Genomic DNA, 14,073 nt, shown 5'->3' with positions numbered 1-14,073 from the left:
ACACTGCTTCTTGGATGGACAACTCCAGGCAGCCTGCTCCAGGGTAAATAGAAGCAAGGATTTATTTTTATTTAATGACAGTTGATAACTATCATAAGCAAAGCCATCTAGGCCTCTGTGTATTTATGTCTGTCTCTATATAATTAGAGTTTATAACCATCAACATTAACTGATAAGTAGAACATAGATTATTGGTGAGGAAAGGACACTTGTATTAACACCAGGAGTGAGCCAAAATGGCTCAGAGTTTCTACTCTTTTCACCAGGAATCAGAGACACAGAGCTTAACGCTCAACCTCATTTTAGTGAACGGTTGCTTTTCTTCAGACTTGGCTGAGAACCATCCCCTCCCACTAGGGGAGAAAATACATGTGCAACGCAGAGTCGAGTGTTCTGGTGCCCATGCAAGAGAGATGGAGAAGGCCACCATGAATTAGCTCAGCACCCAGATGAGGGTATAAAGGGGCAAGGTCGAAATGTCAGAGAGAGAAGATGTCTTTGAAGCATGTTGTTCCTGTATTATGCAGATGTTAGCTGACATCACTGCCTTTCACCTCACGCCTAGTGCAAGGGGCCTCACAGAGACCACTTGGAAAGTGGTCTTGAGTCTGAGTCACCTGTGATGGCAGGGCAAGGACTCCCTCTTGAAGGGCCCTTGTTAAGAGGGTGGCCTGCTAGAGCATGAAGACCCCTCCCATTAGCAGATGCAAGCAATTATATATAAGCAGCTGCCCCCAACCTTTTTGACACTAGGGACCAATTTCATGAAAGACAATTTTTCCAAAGACTGGTATGTGGGGAGGGGTGGTTTCAGGATGATTCAAGCACATTGCATCTATGGTGCACTTGATTTCTCCTGGGCTTCCCTCATAGCTCAGTTTGTAAAGAATCTGCCTGCAATTCAGGAGACCCTGGTTCGATTCCTGGGTCAGGAAGATCTGCTGGTGAAGGGATAGGTTACCCATTCCAGTAATCTTGGGCTTCCCTTGTGGGTAAAGAATCCGCCTGCAATGCGGGAGACCTGGGTTTGATCCCTGGGTTGGGAAGATCCCCTGGAGCAGGGAAAAGCTACCCACTCCAGTATTCTGGCCTAGAGAATCCCATGGACTGTATAGTCCATGGGATTGCAAAGAGCCGAACACAACAGAGCGACTGTCACTTTCACTGATTTCTATTATTATTTCATCAGCTCCACCTGAGATCCTCAGACATTAGACCTCAGAGGTTGAGGACCCCTGATACACAGAATGGATAAACAACAAGGTCCTACCTTATAGCCCAGGGAACTATATCCTGTGATAAGCCATAATGGGGAAGAATATGAAAAAAGATATATATTTATATATATATATGTGTGTGTGTGTGTGTGTGTAACTGAATCACTTTGTTGTGCAGCAGAAACTAACACAACATTGTAAATCAACTATACTTTAATATAATTAAAAAAATTAATACAATTAGGAAGAAGACCCCTCCCAAGCAGCTCTACCCGGGGAAGAAGTCAAGATGAGGGGACCCACAGGAGCCCACGTGGGGAAAACATCATCCATGTGAGGGAGCCATGGGAGGGGCCCCCAAGATCTCACAAACGTGCCTAAAGGGAAGGTAAGTCCCATCTTGGACTAGCCTCCAACCTCATCTTACTCCAAAGCCAGATCACAACAGCACCCGTCAAGCAGAAACATCCAGGAGGTCCCCAGTCTATTCACTAAAAAAGTGTTCTCTTTCTGGAGGTCATTGGTGGAGGCAGAAAAAGAGGATCCCAAGCATCTTGACATTTCCCACTCCAGGCTTCCAGGGAGGCCGGCTTAAAGTTCACAAATTTAAGAATTACAGGAGACTGGACATTCTATCACGAAATCAGACTATTTTGAGACTTGCCGTGACCAAAGGACTTTTCATTTCCTGAAAGTGACAGGAAATTGAGGGACCTGCCTGAGATAGCATCTTGGAGTGGGGAGAAAGGGGTGATAAAGTAGCTCTGTCAGACAGTCCTAAGAGCAAAAAAATGGAGAGTTGTTTTACAATTGCATCCCGTGGAGTTCCACTCTGTCAACATCGTGCTTATTTTCCTCCACTGCTCTTCTCCAGGGAGCAGGGACATCTTCCTGGAAGGTTAGGGAGTTGGGAGGGTGGTGCTCTCACTGGTGCTGGTTGATAATCGTTTGGTAGGCAGGCAGGTTTATTAGGTCAGCATCAGAAGATGCCGAGGCCACTGGCCCACGAGCAGAAGAGAGAGAGTAAAGATCAGAAGCAAATGGAAGGAGATGGGAAGAGGAAATGTCAGGCCTGTGAAGGTACTCATGGAAACCAAGGGCTGAGACTCAGACTGCTCCAGACTGTCCTTTCTTTAAAGAGAGACTCTTCAACTACCAAAGGCTTGAGAAGAGGGGAAGAGAGCAGTCCTAAGGATGCATCTAATACAGGAGAAATCCTTCAGCACAGAAAGATGAGCAGAGTGGTTGCCAGTAAGGAGGCGAGGCAGCAGGGTCCTGGCAAGAGATGCTGAGGGGCTTGTATTAGTCAGGATGAGGCAAGGTTGTGCCGCAGTAACAAACAACCAGCAAATTTCTGTTGACCTGAGGTATGTCCTCCACAGGCTGGCTGGGGGGTCTGTTTGCTCTGTCCTCACTCGGGATCCTGGCATGAAGGAGCGGCTACTCTTTGGAATATGTCCTATGACTGAGGCAGAGGGAAAAGAAGTGTGGCGTCACACACGGGCTCCTAAAGCTTCCACCCCAAAGTGACTCATCTCTTGTTTTTTTTTTTTTTTTTTTTGACTGTGCTGAGTCTTCATTGTGGCACATGGGGGCTCTTCATTGTGGAGCGTGGACTTCTCCAGTTCTGGCACAAGGGCTCCAGAGCTTGCAAGTTCGATAATTGTGGTGCATGGGCTTAGCTGCCCTGTGGCATGTGGGATCTTAGTTCCCTGATCAGGGATCAAATCCGAGTGCTGTGCATTGGAGGGTAGATTCTTAACCACTAGACCACAGGAAAATCCTTGACTCACCTCTCTTGGGCTTAGAGATAGAAGACCTCAGGGTCAGACATGGAAGCTAGCATCTCACGAGAGACCAGGCTGACCTGCTATTCCCTAAGCCAACCTGAATTGAATGAGCACACAGACTGAGAGCTGAGGTCATTCCCCATTCATCCCTTATTCATTCATTCTACAACTGTTGACCACATGTATGCACCAGGCAGGGAAAAGGATAATTGACAAGATACATGGTCCTTGACCTCCAAGGAATCACAGTCAAGGAGACTTGTTCTCTGAAAACTTCTTCAGATGAATTGAAATTGGGGGACAGTGTGATTGAGGGAAAGGAACCCCGGCTTTGGAGACAGAAGACCTGACTCTGTTCTAACTTGATTGTGTGACCTTGGTCAAATTAATTCCCCTCTGTTGGTTTCACTTCTGTCTTATTCAGGGATCTTGTTATTGCAAAGTTCAGGGCCTAGTCCACTAGCTTACTTGATCATAGAAAGGAGATGGAGGAACAGGAAAGTATCTGATGGAAGCCAAGACCCCACAAGGTGGGTGGAAGTTGCAGACCTCAGTCTCTTCATTGCTCCCATCACTCCTCCCTGCGTCTCTGTCCCACCTGTAACCTTCTTCTCTTCTCAATGATGGGGCTTCTCTGCTTCAGCATGTTTGCCCCAACCATGGCTGCTTCAAAATGAGACCCTCAGAGCCCTCCTTCTCTCAAACACGTCATCTCTTCAGTTCAACGCCCACAGCTAACAAATGCAGAGGAAGGAGAATGTGATTGGCTGGGGCTGAGTCCTGTATCTGTGGCTGGTCCAATCAGCTCTGGCAGGGTGAGGAGTCACGGGTCCATTCGGTCAGGCCCATGGCAGTGGCCTTTCTAAGTGTAGGCTGCATCTCCAAAAAAGTGGGCCTAGGGAAGAAGCAGTGGGCATCCTCACTTCAGGAAGCAGCTGTAAAATGGTGACCGTCATGTCTGGTTATCAACCCCCTGCTTTCAGTGGTACTTTCATATTGTCTTCTGGAACCCAAAACAGACATCTAAGCAAACTCATTGTAAGAGTTTTCTGCACATCACATTGGCCTGAAAGTGCTGCCATAGAATACAGTCCACTAACCAGATATTATAGGAGGCGCCTCCTCCTGCTCAGACTCAATAGGGGCATTTTACTTGAGAGGTTTGTTGCAAGGTCAGCTTCTGGGGACAGTTGTTGTTACTTAGTCACTAAGCCATGTCTGACTCTTTGCAACCCCATGGACTGTAGCCCACCAGGCTCCTCTGTCCATAGGGTTTTCCAGACAAAAATACTGGAGTGGGTTTCCATTTCCTTCTCCAGGGGATCTTCCTGACCCAGGGATCAACCCACATCTCCTACATTGGCAGCTGAATTCTTTACCATTGCACCATCAGGGAAGATTCCCTGGTGGGCAGGACCACTCCTAAATTTGGAGAACTTAAGCCAGAGGGCAAATAGAGACCATAAGTCTAAATATTCAAGAGTCAAGAATCAAGTGCTTCCCCAAAGAAATAAAACATGTTCTATCTCCTTACCTTGAAGAATATGAGTACATATCTATATAGATATAAATATATATACACATGTGCTAAGTCACTTCAGTCGTGTCCGACTCTTTGTGACCCCGTGGACTGTAGCCCACCAGGATTCTCTGTCCATTGGGATTTTCCAGGCAAGAATGCTATCTATACACATAAACACATACATATAATCTTTGTATATATATAAAGTTCTTATGTATATAAAACCTTGCTATGGTTTATATATATAATATATGTATAATTTTATACACAAATATATCTTGTTTTATCTATATATAAAATCTGGCTATATTTTTTAAAATAACTGTAAGTCAGCAAAATATCAAGACAACTAAATTCAATTTTGATTGCACATGTCTGGGAGTTCCTGTTGATGACACTGATGTTCAGAGAAGTAACAAAATAAAAACATACATTATTTATAAATATTATCTATTCCATAAAATTTACTTTTCCTGCTTTCATTTCGGCAGAAGCACTAATTTTGTTGTAAGAGTCAATATTCTCACATAATATGTGTTTCATTGAATGTCATGTCAAATTAGACAACTTCTCTTGAGCCTTTGTAATTCTTGGGGAGTTTTTCAAAAATTATTATTATTATTAATTCCAACTTGGACAAACTGCTCTGCTGAGACTATAGCAACTGGAATTGTCAATACAAGTATTAACAAAAAGAATTTTAAGGTTCAAACAAAGACGATGAATTTTACATATCAGTTTCAAGCACTGCAAAGAGGCTGTAAATGAGAAATTATTTTCTCAGAGGACATTATTAAATATGTAAATTTCATTTTAAAACCACTATGATGGTTAATTTTATGTGTCAACTTGACTGGCCTAAGGGATGCCCAGATAGCCAGTGAATATTATTTGTCTCTGGAAGAGATTAGCATTTGAATCGTCAGCTGAGCAAAGCAGATGGCCCTCCCCAGGGCAGAAGGGCCTCATCCAACCCACTGAGGGGTGGACAGAACACAGAGGCAGAGGAAGGGCCAACTTGCTCTCTTTGCTTAAACCAAGACACCCATCTTCTCCTGCCCTTGGCAATACCACCAGCTTTTCCTGGTTCTCCAGTTTGAAGACACTGGTTTGTGGGACTTCTCCATAACTGCATGAGCTAATTCCTATACCACATTTCCTCTAATGAGCTAATTCCTATAACACATATGCTGTTGGTTCTATTCCAACTTTGATACACTATCACTTAAATCACAGTTTTCACTGATGATGCGCACACAGTGCACACACAGATTTAAGAATAAGATATTATTTATTACTGTAACGTGATCGTCAGCTACTGTGTTTGTGATTTTATGAACCCTCCACTAAGTCGTGAGTTCATTCTGCCAAAAAAATGCATGACAACCAAAGAAGCCCAAATCCGGCCTTTCTCTTTAAGCAGGAAACAATTGTTGTCATGCTCTCTGGGAGGAAGGACTTGACAAGTTAATTTCAAGCCTTTGGTAAGCCTTTTTGCTTACCAAAACTCTTCTGGGGCTCGCAACCTCCCCATCCTCCAGTGCACCATCTCTCTCTCTCTGAGACTGGCAGCCACACAACCCCAGACAGCTGCCTGGAATTCCAACAGTGGCTGCCTTTGGTTTGGAGGATACAGGGCAAGAGATAGGAGGGTTTCCTGAGACCCAACGGGGTTGGTCACAGAACAGATGCAGGTTGCTCTGGATGGAGACTGAGTGGTAGATCCCCAGAGCAGAATACACAGAATACAGATATCAAAAAACATTTTGATATGTTTAGTTTGAGCTGTCTGTTAAAGTGGGAGCCTCTGAAAATATGAGGTCCAGGGTCAGAGGTCTAAGAGGGGCCCGCTGAGAGCTCTGGGGTCCACCTGCCCATCTGGGTTTAAATAGAAGGAACTCCCCACCTCCAGCAAGGCTCTGGTAGAGCTCTCTGTGATCAACAAGGCCACTGGGTGCAAAATGTAGGGGCAGGAGGTGGGGAGAGGACAGGATACACCCAGCCAGCGAGGGAGGCTGATGACCCAAGAGAGTCCCATGGGGGAAAGGACCTTCCCTCTGCCTGCTCTTACCATAGGGACAGTGGTGCAGTCACAGTTTAAAGCATCTGCCAGTCTCATTTCTTGTTCTTCTCTTTGGGCCAAGGGACAGGACAGGAGGGTTCAGGGTCCCTGCAAGAACCACACAGTAACTCCATGAGCATCCTTTCTTCTGGAGTTCAACACTAAAGCCTGCATCTCATTCCTGCACCACTAGAAGGATCTCAAAGGCTTCTGATAAACAGAAACCTGTTTCTTTAGAGAAGAGCGGTGCCTCTCCATGCATAACATTAGGGGAATTTTCCCATTTTACTCCTATCTCTCAAAGGATATTAAAAGTGAATCTAATTCATAACCCCAGAACCACTTCTTCTAACTCCCTTTCTCCTCCCTTCAATTATTCTCATACTCTACATTCTGAAAACTTCTACTGGCCAACAAAGTAAACAGATAGGGCAGTTAGAATGATAAGACACACTATGAACTGGGAGAAAATATTTGCAAAATCTCAGATTTAATAAAAAAGACTTGTATCCAAAATGTATTAAGAACTCTTGAAACTCAACAATAATAAAACAATTTGACTTAAAAATGGGAAAAGATCTGAAACACACATCTCACCAAAGAGATACATGTATGAAAGGTTTCTTCATGCTTGGTCGTGGCTTGAGAGCCCATTTCTTTTTTTAATCATTGAATCATAACCCATTCGATGGATCAGTGTCGCTGGCAAGTAAGCATGTGAAAAAGATGCTCGACATCCTATGTCATTAGGGAGCTGAAAATTAAAACGATGAGATATCACTACACCTGTTAGAATGACTTAAATCCAGAACACTGCCATCACCTAATGGTGATGAGAATGTGAAGCAACAGGAACACTCATTCATTGCTGTTTCAAATGCAAAACGGTACGTAGCTTCTTCATTCTTTCTTGTAGCATGCAGGGTCTCTTCTAGTTGTGTGATGTCTCAGTTGTGCCATGTGGGATCTAGTTCCCCGACCAGGGATCGAACCCGGGGCCCTCTGCAGTGGGAGTGTGGAGCCTTAGCCAGTGAACCACCAGGGAAGTCCCCTTTGGTGGTTTCTTACAAAATTAAACACGTTTTCCATTTGACACAGCGATTATGCTCCATGGTGTTTACCCACATGAGTTGAAAACATAACCACACAGAAATGTGCACACAAACGTTTCCATGAACTTTACTCATAATTTCCTGCAAGCTGGAAGCAAACAAGATGCCCTTCAACAGGTGAATGGATAAATAAATTGTGGTACATCCATACAGTAGAATATTAGTCAGGGATAAAAGGAAATGAGCTCTCAAGCCAGAAAAGGACAGGAAAAAACTCTCATTGCTTATGGCTAAGTATATAGCAAAGCCAATCTGAAAAGGCTACATATTGTATGATTTCCAACTATGTGACCTTCTGGAAAAAGCAAAGCTGTGGAGACAGAGCGAGATCAGTGGTTGGCAGGGGTTCAAAGTGGGGAGAAGGGGAGAGATGGAACGTGGGTGATGGGGGCAGGGAGACTATTTTGTATGCGATTGTAATGGTGGGTTAGTCATTACACGTGTGTCAAAACCCATGAACTGTACTGTACAAAGAGTGAACCTTCGTTCTGAGAGAATAGCATTGAAACATATATATTATCATATGTGAAGCAGAACACCATTCCAGGTTTGATGCATGAGACGGATGCTCAGGGCTGGGGCAGGGGTATGACCCAGAGGGATGGGGTGGGGAGGAGGTGGGAGGGGGGTTCAGGATGGGGAACACGTATAAACCCATGGCTGATTCATGTCAATGTATGGCGAAAACCACTACAATATTGTAGAGTAATTAGCCCCCAACTAAAATAAATAAATTTATTAAAAAAATAATAATAATAAAATTAATCTCAGTTTATGAAAAAAAAAAAGAGTGAACCTTATGGATCCTAGTTAATTACAATGTCTTAGAGCTTAATATATTTACCATGTGAAGTCTCGCACCTGACTCGACCCATTCTAAGAGGCAGCTCATTCTCTATCCTTGCATCTCCTCTGCCACTCCCTCTGCTGGTAGGATTGTTTCTCAATTACATTCAACTCATTCTATACAGGAACTAGGGAAACAAACAAAAGCAGAAACTGAATCCTTAACAAATAAATGCAAACATTATACAAAAGAGTAAAAAAAAAAAAAAACAGAAAGGATGAAGGGGTAAGAATTGGAGTAATGTGTATGTTTTATATTTTAGCTGAATCAATGGATTTCAAAACACTAATCCCAGCCCAAAATTCTGTCCTTGGGTAAATTACCTTCTGGGATCTCAGATTCACAATCAGTAAAGAGGAGCATAGAGGATGAGCTGGTTGGACGGCATCACCGACTCGATGGACATGGATTTGGGTAAACTCCGGGAGCTGGTGATGGACAGGGAGGCCTGGCGTGCTGCGATTCATGGGGCCGCAAAGAGTCGGACATGACTGAGCGACTGAACTGAACCGAACCGAAAGAGGAGCAGACCTTCTCTTTCTTTGTAGGTTAAGTAGGAGGATAGTATGTTTTTACATAGCAGATCCATTGTGAGAATGACATGAGTGAACATATGTATAGAAATTAAAAGAATGCCTGGTGCATTGTCAGGATTCAGTAAATGCTAACTATTGTAGTTGCTGCTGCTGCTAATTTTATTACTGGAGAATATTCAGTCCACCAATGACTCTGGTGTTAAAACACAAGACATTCGTATTTCAATCAAGAGAAGATGTTATTAAAAACGTGTATGTGTGTCCCCGCGCGTTACTCTCAGTCGTGTCCAACTCTCTGCGACCCCATGGACTATAACCCCCCAAGCTCCTCTGTCCATGGAATTTTCCAGGCAAGATTACTGGAGTGGATTGCCATTCCCTTCTCCAGGGGATCTTCCTCTCGGAAGAATCGAACCTGGGCCTCCCGCATTGCAGACAGCTTCTTTACTGTCTGAGCGACCAGGGAAGCCTTATTGAAAACGTGTGACTGCCCTAATGAGAGCAATACATATAGTCTACCTACTATAATATACATTTACAATAAATAATCAAATTTATTACAATTTTTAACAATAAAAGGGGGCGAGAAGCAGGCTGGCCACTTGATTTGCAAAGACCTTTCCATATCTTAACCTTTTCAGAAACGGCAACAGGCAAGAGGGCGGCTGCATGATCTCAAAAGAAACCCCAATGTTTTGCTTTTTTTCCGTTGCCCCAGGCAATTCCTGGAGTTGCCACTAGATGGCGGAAGGCGATCACGATGGTGCTGTGTCAGAGGTGCTGCCCATCTGTCTGCGGCCAAGGCAGCGGCAAGCTAGCAAGCCACCTCCTGCAGGCATCTGATTGATAACAGGGCTGTAATTATCTTTACACAATCCCGATTGCAGCGCTGTTGTAGCCTCGCTGTTAAATTAAACTGCACAAATAAATACTCTGGGCAACACAGCCTCCGCACCAGTCCCCACCCTGGTGGCTTCCAGCTTCATTAACATATCAAAACACAAACTCAGCCCTCCTACTTCCCTTCATTTTCATAACAAAAGGGCCCCGCCTTTCATCTCCCCAGCAACCCAGTCTGTATTTAAATAGCTCTGTGAAGACTGATAGCATTATTACTTTATTTCCCCAAGTCTAGCTCCGGGGTATATCTCCAATCTGTTTCTTCTAGAAGCTAGAAGGACGGGTTTTATTAGGAAGAAATCACCCCCCCACCTCGCCCACCCCGTTCCCATCCACCTCACCCCCACCCCCAGCTGCTCTAAAGTCAGTGGCTGGTGTAGGTGGAGAGAAAAAAGTCTGTCCTAAAGATTCCAGAAATTGGGCACCGTTCTTGCTTTAAACCCAAACCAACCCAACAATGCCTGATGTCTCAGTGATCTTGGGTCAAAATGAAGCACATGAAAAAACTAAAAATCACAAAACAACAAACCTGACATCCAGATGGATGAAGTCATGGGCTGGAGTTGTAGGCTGTAGGGCACTGGGTGCTAAGTCATCTTAGGAGTTTGGGGCCCCCTGGAGACCATCTGATCCCAGTTTTGGGGGTCAACTGTTGCTGTTCAGTCACTTAGTTGTGTCCGACTCTTTGCGACCCCATGGGCCGCAACACATCAAGCTTCCCTGTCCTTCACCTTCTCCCAGAGTTTGTTCAAACATATGTCCGTTGAGTCAGTGAGGCCATCCAACCATCTCATCCTCTGTCTTCCCCTTCTCCTGCCTTCAATCTTTCCCAGCATCAGGGTCTTTTCTAATGAGTCAGCTCTTCGCATCAGGTGGCCAAAGTACTGGAGTTTCAGCATCAGTCCTTCCAATGACTAGTCAGGGTTGATTTCCTTTAAGACTGACTGGTTTAATCTTGCAGTCCAAGGGACTCTCAAGAATCTTCTCCAACACCACAGTTCAAAAGGATCAATTCTTTGGTGCTCAGCCTTCTTTATGGTCCAACTCTCACATGCATACATGACTACTGGAAATCACCATAGCTTTGACTATAGGGTCAACTGAGTTTCCTTAATTTTTTTTCATGAAATGTCTCGGGTATGAACACATCTGAATTTTTAGGAGGGATCTGCTGTCTTCATCCGGTTCTTGAATCTTGAGAACCACTGTCTCTCCTAGTCCTTGCAGTCAGTTCACTGAAGGACTAGGAACCAAATTCCAGGAGAGGGGAGGAGGGGCCCAGGATCCTGGGAGCCCCATGCAGAGTGGGCGGGACTCTCTGTGTCTCCTGGTGTCACTGCATCTGGCTACCTATCACTCTGCCTCTTTGAGCCATACCCCCCCTCCCCGCCCCCCCCCACCTCTGGAGCTGAGCAGACACATGGATCACAACCTCATTCTCTAGTCCAGGCCCTGTGCCCTGCCCAAGTTAAAGTGAAAGTGTTAGTTGCTCAGTCCTGTCTGACTCTTTGTGACCCCATGGACTGTAGCCCACCAGTCTCCTCTGTCCATGGGCTTCTCCAGGCAAGAATACTGGAGTGGGTTGCCATTCCCTTCTCCAGGGAATCTTCCCAACCCAGAGATGGAACCCACGTCTCCTGCATTGCAGGCAGATTCTTTACCATCTGAGCTACCAGGGAAGCATGCCCTGCACCAGGTATTAATAAACAGGACGAAAGAACGAATAAAATACCTACTGGAAAGGGGGTGCTTAGATGAAAGAGAGAGTGTTAAAAGTGTTATCCGCTCAGTCGAGTCTACCTCTTTGCAACCTCATGGACTGTAGTTCACCAGGCTCCTCTGTCCATGGAATTCTTCAGGCAAGAATACTGGAGTGGGTTGCCATTTCCTCCTCCAAAGGATCTTCCTGACCCAGGGGTTGAACCCCAGTCTCCTGCACTGCAGGCAGATTCTTTACTGTCTGAGCTCCCAAGAGGTGGGCCCAAAGCTGGGCTCTACAGAGGTAGGGGTGATAAGTCCAGTCCAGGGGTGGTTGGAAAAGGAAGAGTTTCCAGGCATTCACCAGGCTCCACTGCAGGACGGCCTTCAAGTCAGCAGCACTGGAGATTTCACAGAACACAGGGCTGGACCCACAATCCCATGCTTGCCAATAGATCTCTTTCTTCCCATCCACCGTGGCTTGGAATGGGCTCAGATACCAGAGCAGCCTGAGCCGAACCGGGCTGTGGGTAAGGATGGAGAGCAGGGCGGGGTAGACAAGAAGGTGGGTGCAGAAGGCCAGCTTCTGGCTGTGGAGCAGGTGCTTTTCTTGGACCCTGACTTGCTCTAGAGGGATGCCGGCCATCATCCCCGCCCTCCATCGCCCGTCTGGCAGGTGCTCTCGGAGCTCTGTGGTGTGGGAGGGCGCCCTGGAGGTGGGGGAGGGAAGCCTGGAGTGGTCCACATGGGGGCGGCAGGCTGCCTTCCGAGGATGGTGATGGAAAGAGGGTGTACCTTGAGAAGGGGAGGGGCCTGCGTTCTGGGGGAAATGGGGGAGAGGGAGAGATGGGGAGCAGGGCAGAAAGGCCTCCTCAGGGGGGAGAATCACCCCTAATCCTGCTCAGAGGCCCAGAAGGAGCCTTCTCTCTTGCAGCCCCAACCTGGAGTCTCTTCCCTTCCCCACTCACCTGCCCAGGAAGCAGAGAAGGTGGGGCTGGGGGGTGGGGGGTGGCTGCCAGCTTCCTGTCTCCTCCCCTCTGGGAAGGCGCCCGAGGCCCAAAGGCTGTGCTAAGCCCCCTCTCACCCCTGGGCCCCCCAGGCACTTCCGGGGAGGCCCCACTGGCTCCGGGAACTGTTGTCACACAAACCCCAGGCCCTTCCCCCCCAGCTCCCCCGGGGTTTGTGCATTTCTGCTTTCCACAAATATTAATTAAAACTCTATTGTGTACAGACCTTTACACTAATCACTTAAAAGGCACACAAAGAAAGAAAAGGGCATAATAAAGCCTTGTGTTTACCATCCAGAGTCCTGGAGCCTGGAGGGCAGCTTCTGTTTCTCACCTGGCCCAGAGGCGTGGGAGCTGGAAGGGCCCCCCCGGGTGCTGCCCCCTGTCTCCTGGAGCAGGTGGGGAAGCAGGGACCAGGAGGGGCAGCGTCTTGCCAGCCCTCCACCCCTCCATCCCCAAATCGGTTCATGAATTTGAGCCCAATTTTTTTTTGTCCTTTTCTATCAAGGAGCCCTGCTTGAAAATAAGGAAGGTTTTTCCTTTCTTGGGATCTGCGTCCTCCCACCAGCCCTGGGAGGCCGGACGTGTGCCATGTCCCCGCTTACAGAGGCTCAGCCTGAGGCCCAGAGGGTCCCCTAAACAGCTCACGGTGCAGACAGCTTCCCCGAACCGAAGGATGGGAGCGAAGGAAGGACAGAATCAGGGGCTAGAGACTCTGGAGCTCCAGACGGGGCAGGTGGGGCAGTTTGAAGTGGAGAAGACGCATCGTCAGGGCAGGCTGCAGTGGCGGCTACAAGGTCATCGGAGCAGAGGAGGCCCAGGGCCAGAAGGACAAGAGATGGGGAGCTTGGTGGGCTTGGTTATTAGACAGAGGGAGCCTGAAGCCCAACATTGTGTTCACGGCTCCTGCACTGTGGCAGGTGGCTTTAACTTCCTGAGCCTCACCTCCCTCACCTTGGGAACAGGAATGCTGGCAGTGTGCGCTCGTGTGCTTAGTCACTGAGTCGTGTCCGACTCTTTTCGACCCCATGGACTGTAGCCCACCAGGCTCCTCTGTGCAAGAACACTGGAGTGGGTTGCCATGCCCACCTCCAGGGGATCTTCCCAATCCAGGGCTTGAATCCAGGTCTCCTGCCTTGCAGGCGGATTCTCTACCATCTGAGTCACCAGGGAAGCCCAAGAATACTGGAGTGCGTAGCCTGTCCCTCCTCCAGGGGATCTTCCCGACCCAGGAATTGAACTGGGGTCTCCTGCATTGCAGGTGGTTTCTTTACCAGCTGAGCTACCTGGGAAGCCCCTTCTCCTAATGGTTGGTGAGGGTCACACGAGATCACAGAATGTACGGCTGGATTTAGTAAGCACTGGCTTCTTTCATTGAAATC

The 14,073-nt window shown here is 47.0% G+C and overlaps 1 protein-coding gene and 1 long non-coding RNA gene across 2 annotated transcripts in view; one reads left to right on the top strand and one right to left on the bottom strand.

The window, feature by feature from the left end:
- Nucleotides 1-14,073, top strand: part of ASIC2 (acid sensing ion channel subunit 2) — a 1,220,661-nt gene that overhangs the window by 390,369 nt on the left and 816,219 nt on the right. The window lies entirely within an intron of this gene.
- On the bottom strand, nt 1,417-12,633 carry LOC145540772 (uncharacterized). The gene is made up of 5 exons (XR_014078547.1): nt 10,516-12,633; nt 8,548-8,677; nt 7,189-7,345; nt 6,601-6,699; nt 1,417-3,902 (listed from the first exon to the last, which is right to left on the bottom strand). It is a non-coding gene; the product is annotated as an uncharacterized LOC145540772 (long non-coding RNA).

Source organism: Giraffa tippelskirchi, chromosome 3, assembly GCF_054371585.1.
Source record: "Giraffa tippelskirchi isolate mGirTip1 chromosome 3, T2T-mGirTip1v1.2.pri, whole genome shotgun sequence".
Taxonomy (NCBI): Eukaryota; Metazoa; Chordata; class Mammalia; order Artiodactyla; family Giraffidae; genus Giraffa; species Giraffa tippelskirchi.
Note: the sequence above shows the minus strand (reverse complement) of the source record. Positions and strands in the feature narration are given on the sequence as shown.